Source organism: Pogoniulus pusillus, chromosome 2 (genome assembly GCF_015220805.1).
Source record: "Pogoniulus pusillus isolate bPogPus1 chromosome 2, bPogPus1.pri, whole genome shotgun sequence".
In the NCBI taxonomy this organism is placed as follows: domain Eukaryota; kingdom Metazoa; phylum Chordata; class Aves; order Piciformes; family Lybiidae; genus Pogoniulus; species Pogoniulus pusillus.
The window spans coordinates 45,217,457-45,232,579 of record NC_087265.1 but is presented as its reverse complement, the minus strand read 5'-3'; the positions used below and the strand labels follow the sequence as shown (position 1 = coordinate 45,232,579).

Below are 15,123 nucleotides of genomic sequence, written 5' to 3'. Positions count from 1 at the left end.
AACCCATTCCAGGCTCTCACCACTCTCATGCTCAACAACTTCCTCCTCACATCCAGCCTGAACCTACCTATCTCCAGCTTTGCTCCATTCCCCCCAGTCCTGTCACTCCTTGAGAGCCTAAAAAGTCCCTCCCCAGCTTTTTTGTAAGTCCCCTTCAGATCCTGGAAGGCCACAAGAAGGTCACCTGGGAGCCTCCTCTTCTGCAGACTGAACAGCCCCAACTCTTTCAGCCTGTCCTCATAGGACAGCTGCTGCAGCCCTCTGATTAACCCAGTGACCCTTCTCTGGACACACTCCAGCACATCCACATATACAGCTAAAAAAACCTGAGTAAACTTGAAAGTTCTGGGAAGTGGATTCCTGATTGTTTTGCCTGACTTAGCTGTTGGTGTGTAAATAAGAAAAGAAAGAACCAATTTCCATGCTTAAAAGCTGCTTTATAAGATTGTCATAGATGAATTAATGGAACTTCAGATAGACTCTTAGGCAGAAGTTCTTTGTTTATCTTTCCTCTCTTTTGCATCGCTGATTTCACTGAAGGTAGATGACAGCACTCTGCAGATTATTGAAGGAAAATAAATGGATGTTGGTAAGTAGGTGGAACTTGAATTTCTAGAGGTGAACATTAATCTGCCTTGATCATGTTTCTCAATTTTGCCCTTGGATTTGTTACTGCTTGGCACTGTTTTAATGGAGGTTTCCATTTGTTTGGGGTTTTTTTCCACACAAGCTTTATTTGGTTTGGGGTTTGCTTGCTTGTTTGGTTATTCCGAGGAAAGAGGAAATGTTTGGGGATTGGCTTGGTCCTGTTGATCAAAGAGTCTATAAAAACCTGTTGTAACCAGAAGTGCTGTGATACTCTTAAAACTGAGGCTAGAACTTTGCTTTGTCTTCATCTGCACTACAAGCAGTCTTGTTTTCTTCTTTTTGCCCCACTCACCATCTTAGAACAGATTTCACAACTCCTTCATCCTAAAGTAGTCTGTATTCAAGTGTCAGATCCACTGAACAGTATGGACACTTCTCTAGCACCCTGGTGTGCCATATAACAAGGGCTTGGTTTGTTACTCCTCCGTGGAGGTCTGGGCTCTATGTTATGAGGAACTTATGGCCAGAGAGAGGGATTGGCATTGGAATGGGCTGCCCAGGGAGGTGGTGGAGTCACTGTCCCTGGAGGTGGTCAAGAAAAGCCTGGATGAGGCACTTAGTGCCATGGTCTGGTTGACTGGCTAGGACTGGGTGCTAGATTGGCCTGGATGATCTTGGAGGTCTCTTCCAACCTGGTGCATTCTACGATTCTATTCTGTTCTAAGTGCAGTTTGACAGAGCTGCTTCAGAGAAGGCCTGGAACACAAACCCTGTAAGGAGAGGCTGAGGGAGCTGGGGGTGTGCAGCCTGCAGAAGAGGAGGCTCAGGGCAGACCTCATTGCTGTCTACAACTACCTGAAGGGAGGCTGTAGCCAGGTGGGGTTGGTCTCTTCTGCCAGGCAACCAGCAACAGAACAAGGGGACACAGTCTCAAGTTGTGCTGGGGGAAGTCTAGGCTGGATGTTAGGAGGAAGTTACTCATAGAAAGAGTGATTGGCATTGGAATGGGCTGCCCAGGGAGGTGGTGGAGTTGCCATCCCTGGAGGTGTTGAAGCAAAGCCTGGATGAGGCACTTAGTGCCTTGGTTTGGTTCACTGGCTAGGGCTGGGTGCTAGGTTGGACTGGATGATCTTGGAGGTCTCTTCCAACCTGGTTGATTCTATGATTCTAGGTTCTATTGAAAAGTAAAAATGTAGGACTGTTGTGGTAAAATCATTCTATTCTTCTTTCCTGTTTCCAGTTTCAAATTTCAAATGTAGGATGATGTGTTTTCACTGTGTATCACTCAGAATTATCCAGCTTCTTCTCCAACCTGAACAGTCATCCCTTTGGGCTTCATTAAATGCAGTCAGTAGGGCATTGAAGCCACTAGAGCTTGTTGTATGGCTTCTGCATTTTAATGCATTGCTATTTCTGACTGCAGAGGTCTTTTTCAGAGAGTCACAGAATCTGTAGCATATGTATCCTATTTGATAGCTTCTCACTGTTAACCCCTGAACTACTGGAACACTACATGCATTGAGACGTTTCTGAGGACTGAAGCCACAATTCTCCTTTTGGTTTCTGTCACAAGTGATTTCCTTGCAGTGGCAGCAGCTTCAAATTTAGGAAATGTAGACCTTGATCTCATGATAAAACATTACTGGGTTCCAGTTCTTTTGCCCAGACACCTTTTCCAGCAGCAGCCCTGTCTGCACACTTTTAAGATACACATAGTTCACTTGGAATTTTATCCTTTTTTTTTCTTCTCTACCAGTGTTTCCTGACAGAAAAAGCATGTACATGCTGGCCCATTTCTGAATGATACTGGATGCAGGACTCAATCCTCTTGTCCAGATCATCAGTAAAGATGTTGAACAGGACTGGGCCCAGCACTGACCCCTGGGGAACACCACTAATGACAGCTGCCAACTGGATGTGGCACCATTCACCATAGCTCTTTGGGCTTGGCTATCCAGCCAGTTCTTGATCCAGCACAGAGTGAATTTGTCCAAGCCATGAGCTGCCAGCTTGGCTAGGAGCTTGTTGTGGCAGACAGTGTCAAAGGCTTTGATGAAGTCCAGGTAGACTACATCCACAGCCTTCCCCACATTCACCAGGCAGGTAACCTGATCATAAAAGGAGATCAGGTTGGTGAGACAGGACCTGCCCTTCCTAAATCCATGTTGGCTGGGCCTGATCCCTTGGCCATCCTGTAGGTGCTTTGTGATGGCACTCAAGATGAGCTGTTCCATCACCTTGCCTGGCACTGAGGTCAGGTTGACAGGTCTGTAGTTTTCTGGCTCCTCATTTTGACCCTCCTTGTGAATGGGTATCACATTGGCAGCTTCCAGTCTTCAGGGACCTCTCCAGTGAGCCAGGACTGTTGGTAAATGATGGAGAGTGGCTTGGCCAGCTCAGCTGCCAGCTCTCTCAGCACCCTAGGGTGGATCCCATCTGGTCCCATGGACTTGTGAGGATCCAAATGACGCAGCAGGTCCCTTACTGCTTCCTCATGGATTAGAGGGGGACTATACTGGCCCCTGACTCCATCTGCCACTCCAGGAGTCCAGTTGCCCTGGAGACAACCTGTCCCACTACTGAAGATTGAGGCAAAGACAGTGTTAAGCACCTCTGCCTTTTCCTCATCCTTTGTCACTATATTCCCCTCTCTATCTAGTAAGGACTGGAGGTTGTCCTAGGCCATTCTCTTGCAGGAATATATTTTTTGAGGCATCCAGGAAAAGGTGTTGTGTTAAATTGAAGTAGTTTGGTTAGAAAGACTGCTTCTTCACTTGTTAAGATAGAATCTGAATGTTATGCTCAGGATCTGCTGGCAGTTCATTATGATAAGACTGACAGCTGCTTTTTTGCAGAAGCTAAACCAGCTACTACTTGCAGTGTAAGTATGGTAATTGGTATAGTCATGCTGTGGTTAGAGATCAACAATTCAGTGAAGAGGATAGATGCTCTTATTTAAAGGAATTATCAGTTAATTCTCTTGGAAAGCCATAGCAAAGATTGAAATCTGTAAACAAAGATATTTTGTCAGCTCCTGCTGCTTAACGTTTTTCTTTCAAGGGGAAATCCTGAAGTACAAATGCTTTGATGTGGCAATAGACATTACCTTCGCTGAAACTGAAGGCTTATTCTTGATTTTTGTTTTAGTTAAACTATGTGATGAGCTGATACCTGATTTATATGGATATGTAGGGAAAAAAAACCTCCCTGGTCTTGGGAAACACTTCTTTTTTCCCCTTTCCAAGTCGATTGAAGAGGCTATAAATAGTCTGGATGAGGCTGCCCAGGGAGGTAGTGGAGTCGCCGTCCCTGGAGGTGTTCCAGCAAAGCCTGGATGAGGCACTTAGTGCCACGGTCTAGTTGACTGGCTAGGGCAGGGTGCTAGGTTGGACTGGCTGATCTTGGAGGTCTCTTCCAACCTGGTTGATTCTGTGATTCTATTTAAAGCAAGTGAACTGGAAATTATCACCCAGTACATCTGTGCATTTGTGTGATGGTTTGGGTATTACCTGCCCCCCCTCCCACTGTCAAAAATCACCCAGACTAGACTCAGTGGCTGGAAATTAAAGAATGAAGCTTTATATTTACAGTTTAGCACAATATACAAGCAGATAGCTGCAATCTATACAACTAGAGACAGAAATAGACAAGTTAAAAAGTAACAGAGAAACACAGCAGCCCTCCCAGAAACCTGAGTCCCCAGGAGGGGCTCCCAACCACCCTTCCACCTCCTTTCCATCCCTCTACCTTATCTCAGACTTTGCCTTACGTTCAAGGTGAGTTGGGAGAATCAGCCAGGGGGATTCAGGAAGCAGATGGATTAGCAGGTTAGAGAACGAAGGGAGGCAGCCAAAGCCAGAGAGCAACTCTGCAGGTTAGACAAAGAGAGGCAGCCAGAGCCAGAAAGCAACACTGTTACCTATGTTTGTGTTCTTGTTTTTATCCATCTCAACAAGCCTATGAGTGCAGTAGACATCATCGTTTCCTTTTCACAGCCTATCATCTAATTTCTCTTACTAAAATATCCCAGCTAGCTCAAAGTACACAATTGGAATTCTTATTTAAGTAGAAAATTTCGTGAGGACAGAGTTCATGCAGCACATTTGGGCTACTGTATTAAAGATACAGTAAAAGAAATGCACATGCAATGATTCTACAAGCAGAGCTTTACGTAGGCAGAACTTCAAGATAAAGCATCTAGTAATTACTCTCTTTCAGATGTTTAGTAGGAAATCACTGGCATCCATTTCTGACTTACTATAATTTGCCTTGAGATTTCCAGATTCTTAGTTTGTTGAAAAGCACCACTGTTATGTTGGATAATCCCAGAATTTCCTAAATACATAGCAGCTCTTGCCTGAAGGTGTGGATAGCCCAGTCAGCCTCAAAAGAATGCATACAGGCAGTAACTCTGTTCCTACAGCTGTTTGCTTGTTTGTTCCTTAGAAAAAGGAGCTGAAAGGGAGAATTGCTGTTCACTAGTGGAGCTGAAGGTTATTAATAGCCTGGGTTTTTTGCCTTGTCTTTAAGTTTTGCCATTCCCTTCCGGTACAGCACGTCCTCGCTGATTACTTGGGAGTTCATTAAAGCCGAGCTTCAGATGGGCTTTTTTGGTTTGCTTCTTTCTTGCTGCTTTCCCATTTTGCTAGCATGCAGAGGGGGGTGGGGAGTGGGAAATAAGGCAGGGAGCATGTTCCAGAGGATGCCAGGATGACTTCAGTTATTGGAGGACTGCTGTCTGATGGACAGAAAGAGGAGGAGTGAAGCTTTCAGCCTGCACTGACGGAGCTGAAACACAGAAACCCGATTCACAGGTAAGGGCGACAAAAATTCCTGTTTTGGATAGCTATTCTTGATCCTTCCCACAGTATTTCTTAGGTATAGAAAAATTCATATACAAGAATCTCCTTTGTTCTCATTAATGACTCAGAAGCAGCTTTTCAGGTTATTTCTTCTGCCTGGGAGGTTTCACCTCGTGTGAGATCCATAGACAGTGATGCTGTCAACTTTCTTCTGTGGTTATAGGCACTGCATCCGATCGATGATGAAGTTGTTCAATAAGCTGTAGGTAGAGAGGTTTTTTTTGTGTCACAGAAATACTGTTATAAATACAGGGTATACTATCAGCAGGAGAATAGTGCTGGAAGGTGGAAAAATATTTTTCATGTTGGATAATAAAAGGACTTACAGATGAACTGCTTCTAAAACTGTATGTGCTCTATTTACTGTTGAATATACAGCGAGAATGGCTCCTGAGGGCAACTCTGAAAGGGGTTTTGGGTATTTTTACATTATGTTTAGGTTTGGAATGATTGTGGTTTATAAATCAGTCATGGAATTATCTTTGTCAGAAAGAAAAAGCACAATGTGTACAAGACAGTTACATCTTGTAGTACCTGCAGCAGTTATGTACTAGTTCTAATAAACATTGCAATAGCTTGTGTGAAAGCTCTTCTGCTGAGTTGACATGTTAGCAGCAGCTGTTAGTTCAGAGATACTGGAAATCACAAGTAGGAAATAATTTAGTAGGTACAGAAAATAGATTATTTATCAAGCCACATTACTTGAGGGTGCAGGACTACAGGCACAAGTCCTAACCCCACTGAGAAAAAATGGAGATTTTGATATTGGCCTCACTGAGGCAGAGATTTCAACATCTATTGTCTTATTTACATGTAGAATACAACTGCTGCAGCACAGGACCCCATTCTGCTGATTTGAAGCAGAAATCTCCATTGAAATAAATCATTGTGATCACTGATTTCAGAGAATATATTGGTAGAATACCTTTATAAAACTGAACCACTGGAATTTAATAGATTTCCAAGATGAAAATCAGCACATGCATGCATGTGGCATTCACTGATTGAATTCCCTTAGAGCAGACTCAAATTCCTGTAAAATGATGTATAAAATTGGACTAAGTACTGAAGAGGATTGGAAGAAGCTTTGTCCTCTGTCCACTTATTTATATACCTTACCAGCAGCAAGCATGTGGAGCTGTATCCATTTCTCCTAGCATTTTCTTCACTGGATGGAACCTGATGTGTTTGCTAAAGAAACAATCTATTACATTAACTTACACCAAGTGTCAGCAATCCACAAAATCCATGTAAAAGACTGATGAACTGGGTTTTGGTTGGTGGTTGTTTTTTTTTTCCCTGGAATGTGAATACTGGTAAAGAATCAAGACCAGATGAGTTGTACCCTTATATATTGTTGTTCGTAGAGAATGAATACCTATCTGAAAGCATAAGCAATAACTGCTAAATTTCAGTCCCAAATCTATATATTCCAAACACTTTTCTCCCTTCAGATGAAAAATCTGACTCAAAGCAGCTCCAGTAACACAGAGGAGTTGATGAAAACAGAGATCTAGTTCCACATGTATTTAAATTATTCTGTTTCCTTGGAAACACTGCTGCTGCAGATGGATTTGGCTTTGGGTGGCTAAAAATATCTGCTGCTTAATAATGACAGCATGAAAGATACTGAATAAAACTACTGTGTTGTCACTAGTTTTAAAGTTCCTTAATGATTCAGGTATTCTACGTGACCTACAGATCTGCTTTTTCTGTCCATTATTCCCTAGCAGCTGCTGCCAGCACTCACTAGCTTGGTGTAAATGAGATGCACTCGTTAAGTCTTGGATGGAGACTCTACTGAGAAGGGAGCATGTGAGTGGGCTGTAGGCTAGACAAGGAATTTGAAAGCAGGCAGAAAGTTGGGAAAAAAGTTAAAAGTTGATGGTGGTAGTATGGATATGTGGTGTGTAATGTCTTAGGTTACAGGCTTATTCCCAGGGAAGTCTATGGTAGAAGGAGCATGCATAACCTCTATGTTAAGCATAACAAAGTTAACAAATTCAAAATCAAAGAAATTCTTTTTCTTTTATTTATTGGAGAATCTTTAGTCAGTGCTTCCTTGTTGGTTGTATGTGTTGGTGATTGAAATATCACACAAGCCCTTTTAAGTTGAATAGAATAGAATCAAATCAAATAGAATTGAATTGAGCAGGTTGGAAGAGACCTCCAAGATCATCCAGTCCAACCTAGCACCCAGCCCTGGCCACTCAACTCAACCATGACACTAAGTGCCTCATCCAGGCTTTGCTTCAACACCTCCAGGGATGGTGACTCCACCACCTCCCTGGGCAGCCCATTCCAATGCCAATCACTCTCTCTGCCAACAACTTCCTCCTAACATCCAGCCTAGACCTCCCCTGGCACAACTTGAGACTGTGTCCCCTTGTTCTGTTGCTGGTTGCCTGGGAGAAGAGGCCAACCCCCACCTGGCTACAGCCTCCCTTCAGGTAGCTGTAGACAGCAATGAGGTCCCCCCTGAGTCTCCTCCAGGCTGCACACCCCCAGCTCCCTCAGCCTCTCCTCACAGGGCTGTGTTCCAGTCACTGAGGGGCCTTCTCTGGACATGTTCTAGTATCTCAAAATCTCTCTTGATTATTAAACTACTGTAGAAAACCAAAACCTAAATTACTTAATATAACTTGTTATAAGCAAGAAATAGCATTACACTACTTAGCATTACTAAGGAATGTCATCCTTTAATTCTTATCAATTAAGAAAGTGTATCCAGTACTTATTTTTTTAATCCATTTTGTATAATTTATTTTCTCCAAATAGCAGTTTCTTTTGGTGCTGGATGGTATGCAATATATATGAAATATACCACTTCTACTTTTTGATCCTGGTTTTGTTTCCAGTAGAATCATAGAATCAGTCAGGGTTGGAAGGGACCACAAGGATCATCTAGTTCCAACCCCCCTGCCATGGGCAGGGACACCCTACCCTAGAGCAGGCTGCTCCCAGCCTCATCCAGCCTGGCCTTAAACACCTCCAGGGATGGGGCCTCACCCACCTCCCTGGGCAACCCATTCCAGGGTCTTACTGCTCTCATGGTGAAGAACTTCCTCCTCACATCCAGCCTGAACCTACCCACCTCCAGCTTCGCTCCATCCAGTAGATGACTTCCTGCTTATATCTTGAAACCAGAACAAATGCCAAAGACTTCCTCAGTGCCTCATGACAGACTAAATATACCTCTTTATCCTTTAGTTAGTATGTATGTGGTTTGTTAGAGCATCGTTTAAAATGGCTGATTGCTTTTCCATTACTGAATGAGGCATTTTTCCTGTTCTGCAATATCTTAAAGGCAACATTAAAATAAAGATTACATGGTATTGTTAACACATATAAATAACTTTTGTAGTGGAGCTCAAATGCATTGCAGTTTTATTTTCTTGAAATTCAAACAGAAACGAGAGAGAGTCTTCCACAGAGGTTTTGGGTGAAGAAATTTTAACTGATGAAATGTCATCATCAAAGTTTAAAGCCTACTAGAAGCAGAGTGACCAATGCCAGCTCTTCATCAGTCCTCCCTGAAGGCTTTTGAAAGGATTCTTTAAGAGTTAAAAGTGTCCTAGGTGACTTAGATGGAGGTTAGATACTATAAATATGAGGTTGTGTCTGAGTTGCTGCATGACTTTGCCCTCAATCTCCTATTTGCCTCTAGGACTGAGTGTCATTTAAGTATCTTTCAGTCTTGTAGAAGCAGCTCTTGCTACCACAAGCATAGAAAGTTGTTATAAATGAAACACAAACTCAAACTAAAGAGCTTGTGTGGGCAAATCTCAACAGTAAAGCCCTCTCACTGATTGCCTCTGAATCCCCTCCTACTAGGTTCCACCTTCATCATTGGAGGAACGCTCAGTAGAATTTTTACTGCCTCTTACTGAGCTCCTTTTGCTGTCTAGAGAGCATGCTAGGAGAGCTTTAGGAGAATTAGTCTAGAATTTTCTTCTGTTGGCCAAGTTAACTAATGCTTCATTTAACTGTTAGCATCAGCTGATGTAGCTAAGCATTGAACTTAAAAGGCCATTTCGCTGCTGCTGTATGTGAGAGCTTTATATTTGGTTGATGGAGAGGAGGATATTTATGTGCTTGAGGCATGCAGTGCCTTCTGCAGTGCTCTGGAGGACTAAGGGAAGCAGGTCTACCACCATTGCATCTATACTCTGTGTAGAGACAGGAGGTGAGCATATGGCAACATCCTTTCTGCGTTCTGCATTCACTGCCAGCGGAGCTAGTTCGTGTGTGTTAGTGCATGCAACAGTGTGTAGGCAATCTGGAAGATTAGTGGATTAGTACTCAAGTGTGAAATCAGGAGTGCTGCAAGTGATGCTATAGAGACTCTGCAAAGAGCTGACTTGGCAGAATTTGCCTTGCAATGCCAGAACAGATTCCCCAGGTTGAATTGCACAGCCTTATCCCACAGGATTTACTTAGTGCTATGGATTTAGCTAGACTGTGGCAAACAAACAGAGAAAGACTTTTCCTAGTTCAAATCTGTGTAGCTTGAGCTCTGCTGTAAGCACAGATTTTTTAGTAAGGTTATACTAATTGTATTTCCTGTGCCTATACAGACCCTCAAATTGACCCAGTCCCTTAAGCTGAATTAGCCTGCTATGTGTTTTTAGGTGTTACAGATTGTAGTTGTGAAGCTATTGGAGCTTACCTCTGGCAACTGGTGCTTGTGATTAGAGCTGCCAAATACAGCAAAACATGTATTGCAAACATTAATTTGAATTCTGAACAGCTGTTTGATTCATGTCCCTGTACCTCTGTTGTTCACTGTTTGCAAGCACTCATGCAAATGGATTTTTGTCTGCATTAATGCAGTCCTCTACATGAATAATCATTTTCACAAGCAAATAATATTTTGTGTGAGTGATGTTGTCACTGTAGACAGTACCAGTTTTGACTCTTCCCCCCTCCTCATTTAAGACTGCCAGTTGTACAAAGAGCAAATATGTTAGTTTGAAGCTAGTTGGAATGTTTTCTCCTCATTTAAGACTGCCAGTTGTACAAAGAGCAAATATGTTAGTTTGAAGCTAGTTGGAATGTTTTGGTGAGAAGAACTAGATTACAGGCTGTGAAAAGGAAACAATGCTCATGTCTACTGCACTCATAGGCTTGCTGAGATGTATGAAAACAAGAACACAAACATAGATAATACAATGGCTCTCTGTCTCTCTGGGGCTGAACCTCTCCCTCTAACCTAACCTGTGATCTGTGTAACTAATCCCTCTGCTTCCTAACCTCCCTGACTGACCCTACAAACTACTTTGAGCGTAAGGTTAAGTCTTGGGTAAGGTAGAGGGGTGAGAGGAGGGTGGAAGGGTGGCTGTGAGCCACTCCTGGGGACTCTGGTTTCTGGGAGGGCTGCTGTGCTTCTGTATTTCTTTTAACTCATTTATTTCTGTATATAACTGCATATATTGTAAATACCTGCTTGTACGTTGTGTTAAGCTGTAAATATAAAGCTTCATTCAATTTCTAGATCAACTGAGTCTAGTCTGGGTGATTTTTGAGTGTGTGGGGGGTAGGAACACCCAAACCATCACATAATTGAGTGCAATACGAGGAACCAAGCAAACATCATTTGATTAGCTCATGACCATCTTCTGCTGCTGACATTTATTCATCAGGTAAGAAAAATACCTTTACAACAAAAATAAGGCTGTGTTTTCAGGCCAAGAAAAAGCCTAAATTAAAACAGAATATTGAGCACAACAAATATCCCAAACATCTCTGTGAGCATCGATATTCACGATTTAACTGTGAAATTATTTGCCAAGTCTCCCTAGCATGTTATGGTACATGCTGACTGGCCAGTGGGTGGGAGTTGTTTGTGATGAGTACTTTGCAGTAATGTTTTATGTGTAACATCTGTTTTCTGCATCCTCCTGCTCAGTTTGCAGTCATTTGCATAGAATTTTGTTTTGTTTGGAAGCAAATCTGTGTTGTTCCTACAGATTTCTCTGTTTTTTCTGCACTTTCAGTTGGTACATTGGAGACAAGGCAAAATGCAAGGTCAAGTCTTTGTTTGATGCCTCTTTATTTTTATTATTTTTTTTGTTTGTTTTGTAGTTGTTGGCTTTGTTTTCAAATCAAAAGTTTTATCTGGGTAGATTTTCTCATGCACAATTGTCAAGGAATTAGTACAAAATAAGGTTTCATAAATTAATACAAAAAAAGCAGTTGATTGGAGTTTTTTTCTTATATTTAATTGGTAACTGAATTGTGTAGCAAAGCTTTTCTCTAAATCATAAAGTATTTAAGGCAGGGTCCTATTTTATTATTTCATATCTTGTTTGTTTTGTGTACTGCATATTTGATGTAAGTTTGCAGATGACACCAAGCAAGGAGCAGGTGATGATCTGTTGCAGGGTAGGAGAGCCCTGCAGAGGGACCTTGACAGGCTGCATGCGTGGGCAGAAGACAGTGGGATGAGATTTAACAAGCCCAAGTGCAGGGTTTTGCACTTTGGTCACAAAAATCCCAAGCAGCACTACAGGCTGGGGACAGAGTGGCTGAGAGCAGCCAGGAAGAAAGGGACCTGGGGGTACTGGTGGATAGCAGCTGAACATGAGCCAGCAGTGTGCCCAGGTGGCCAGGAGAGCCAATGGCATCCTGGCCTGTATCAGGAACAGTGTGGCCAGTAGGACAAGGGAGGTTCTTCTGCCCCTGTACTCAGCACTGCTCAGGCCACACCTTGAGTGCTGTGTCCATTTCTGGGCTCCTCAATTCAAGAGAGATGTTGAGATACTGGAACGTGTCCAGAGAAGAGCAATGAAATCACTGAGGGGCCTGGAGCACAGCCCTGTGAGGAGAGGCTGAGGGAGCTGGGGGTGTGCAGCCTGCAGAAGAGGAGGCTCAGGGGTGACCTCATTGCTGTCTCCAACTACCTGAAGGGAGGCTGTAGCCAGGTGGGGGTTGGTCTCTTCTGCCAGAAAGCCAGCAACAGAACAAGGGGACACAGTCTCAAGCTGTGCTGGGGGAGGTCTAGGCTGGATGTTAGGAGGAAGTTGTTGGCAGAGAGAGTGATTGGCATTGGAATGGGCTGCCCAGGGAGGTGGTGGAGTTGCCATCCTTGGTGGTGTTCATGAAAAGCCTGGATGAGGCACTTAGTGCCATGGTCTAGTTGACTGGCTAGGGCTGGGTGCTAGGTTGGCCTGGATGATCTTGGAGGTCTCTTCCACCCTGGTTGATTCTGTGATTCTTTTGGGAGCACAAGTAATGAATGCAGTCACCCCTTCCCTTGATTCACTCAGTAATCCTGACACTACTCCTTCTAGGCCTTTCAGTGGGATTTGGAGATACCTGGTTTCTAAAGGACAGCTGCAATGAGATTGTTACCATGGTTTTCTAAAATTCCCAACTTTTTCAGGGACACAAGAAAATCAATCCAGACAGGCTTTTATATTACTTTACTTTGCAGGTTCAAGGTAGTAATGTGGCTGTTTTAAATATATACACCATATTTACATGGGATTTTTTTTCTTCTGCTAATAGTATGTTGCCTCTGAACTCTTTTAATGTGTCTTGCCTGCCAATTAGCTGGCATCATAGGAAGGCAAAGCCTGTTGCCATGGAGTTTTGAGGACTTGCTTCAGCAGTCAGAGTACCTGCAGCTAGAGGACTGGCTGAATATTATCTTTGTAGGAGTCGTTTCTTCAGGATAGAGAAAAACTAGGACAGAAAGCAGGGGATGCTGTTTAATCACAGAAGCACAGAATGTCAAGGACTAGAAAGGACCTTGAAAGATTGTCTAGTGCAACCCCTCTGCCAGAGCAAGATCACATATACCAGATCACACAGGAACATATCCAGACAGGTTTTGAGTATCTCCAGAGAGGGAGACTCCACAGTCCTCCATGGCAACCTGTTCCAGTGTTCTGTCACCCTCACAGCGAAAAAATTCTTCCTCGTGTTTGAATGAAACTTCCTGTGCTTCAGCTTCTACCCATTGCCCCTTGTCCTGTTATCAGGCATCTCTGAGAAGAGCCTGGCTCCATCCTCCTGGCACTCAGCCTTTACATATATATGAACACTGATGAGGTCACCTCTCGCTCTCCTCTCCATCTCACAGCCCTCACCCATCGTATATGCCTTTGCTGTGTTAAGTTACCAATCCTTAACTGGGCAGGCAAGTAGTGTTTGACCTAGAGCTCACAAGAATGTATGTAGGTGATTTTCCCTGCTTTAATACTGTTCTCTCTGTTTCAACTTTGTTTTGCTTTGCTGTGTATTCATGCCATGTTAGCATGGTGAGTAGCATGGTAGCAGATCGCTGCGGGAGCATTTTTCCTTGCAAAGGATACATCAACATACAGGAAAGCTTCCAGTGCCTGGTTTGTTACTCAGTTGTGTGAATCAGCAGGATGCTACTCTGGATAAAGCTTAGCTACTAGACAGCTTTTTAATAATTCATAGAATTATAGAATCATCCAGATTGGAAGAGACCTCCAAGATCATCCAGGCCAACCTACTACCCAACCATAGCCAATCAACTAGACCATGGCACTAAGTGCCTCATCCAGGCTTTGCATCAACACTTCCAGGGATGGCAACTCCACCACATCCCTGGGCAGCCCATTCCAATGTCAGTCACTATCTCTATGAGGAACTTCCTCCTAACATCCAGCCTAGACCTCCCCTGGCACAACTTGAGACTGTGTCCCCTTGTTCTGTTGCTGCTTGCCCGGCAGAAGAGGCCAACCCCCACCTGGCTACAACCTCCCTTCAGGTAGTTGTAGACAGCAATGAGGTCACCCCTGAGCCTCCTCTTCTCCAGGCTGAACACTCCTGGTTCCTTCAGCCTCTCCTCATAGGGTTTGTGTTCCAGGCCCCTCACCAGCTTTGTTGCCCTTCTCTGAACACGTTCCAGTATCTCAACATCTTTCTTAAATTGAGGAGCCCAGAACTGGACACAGCACTCAAGGTGTGGTCTGATCAGTGTTGAGTACAGGGGCAGAATAACCTCCCTTGTCCTGCTGGCCACACTGTTCCTGATCCAGGCCAGGATGCCATTGGCTCTCCTGGCCACCTGGGCACACTGCTGGCTCATCTTCAGCTGCTATCTACCAGTACCCCCAGGTCCCTTTCTTCCTGGCTGCTCTCAGCCACTCTGTCCCCAGCCTGTAGCGCTGCTTAGATTTCTTTGTGACTGTAGTGTTCCAATTTGATTCCACAGAATTGGAATTTATTAGTTCAGTTATAGCTATGGTGCAGGAAAAAGAACACGTTGAGTTCCCTGTCCTGGTTCCCTGATTCTGGACTTAGCCTTTAGAGCCATCACACTCTTCATAGCCTCATTGCTGTTAGAAATTTGCTGTTGCTTATTCCCGTTGGCCTCCATCTTCCACTGGGATATATCACAGCATCAACAGGAGTGCACAGTGATTCTTTCATAAACAGTACTGGCTTGTGTGTCAGCATGCTTGGAGCTTCTAGAGATGTGGATCTCACTTAGGTACTACAGGATGCCTGTGTAAACAAGGCGTGGGTTAAGTATCAGTTCATGCCTCATGCTACTGTGCAGATGTGCCTCCTTCTGAAGAATATGGACTTATGGAGCAGCAGCTGTTCATACAGATGTTATTCTAAAGAAATCTGCTGGCACATAGTGTGTACAAACAGGTTTAGATAGTCTTTAATCTATCTCTGTGATAGCCAA

General features: G+C 43.7%; 1 protein-coding gene across 4 annotated transcripts in view; it reads left to right on the top strand.

The window, feature by feature from the left end:
* CSRNP3 (cysteine and serine rich nuclear protein 3) overlaps positions 1-15,123 on the top strand; it is a 142,148-nt gene that overhangs the window by 18,007 nt on the left and 109,018 nt on the right. Inside the window, exon 1 of one of the 4 annotated variants that reach the window (XM_064163880.1) lies at positions 5,277-5,402. The exons of the other annotated variants lie outside the window; for them this stretch is intronic. The gene's annotated coding sequence lies outside the window, so the exon portion shown is untranslated. Of the gene's footprint in view, positions 1-5,276; positions 5,403-15,123 lie in introns of those variants that run through there. 4 annotated transcript variants of the gene reach the window in all.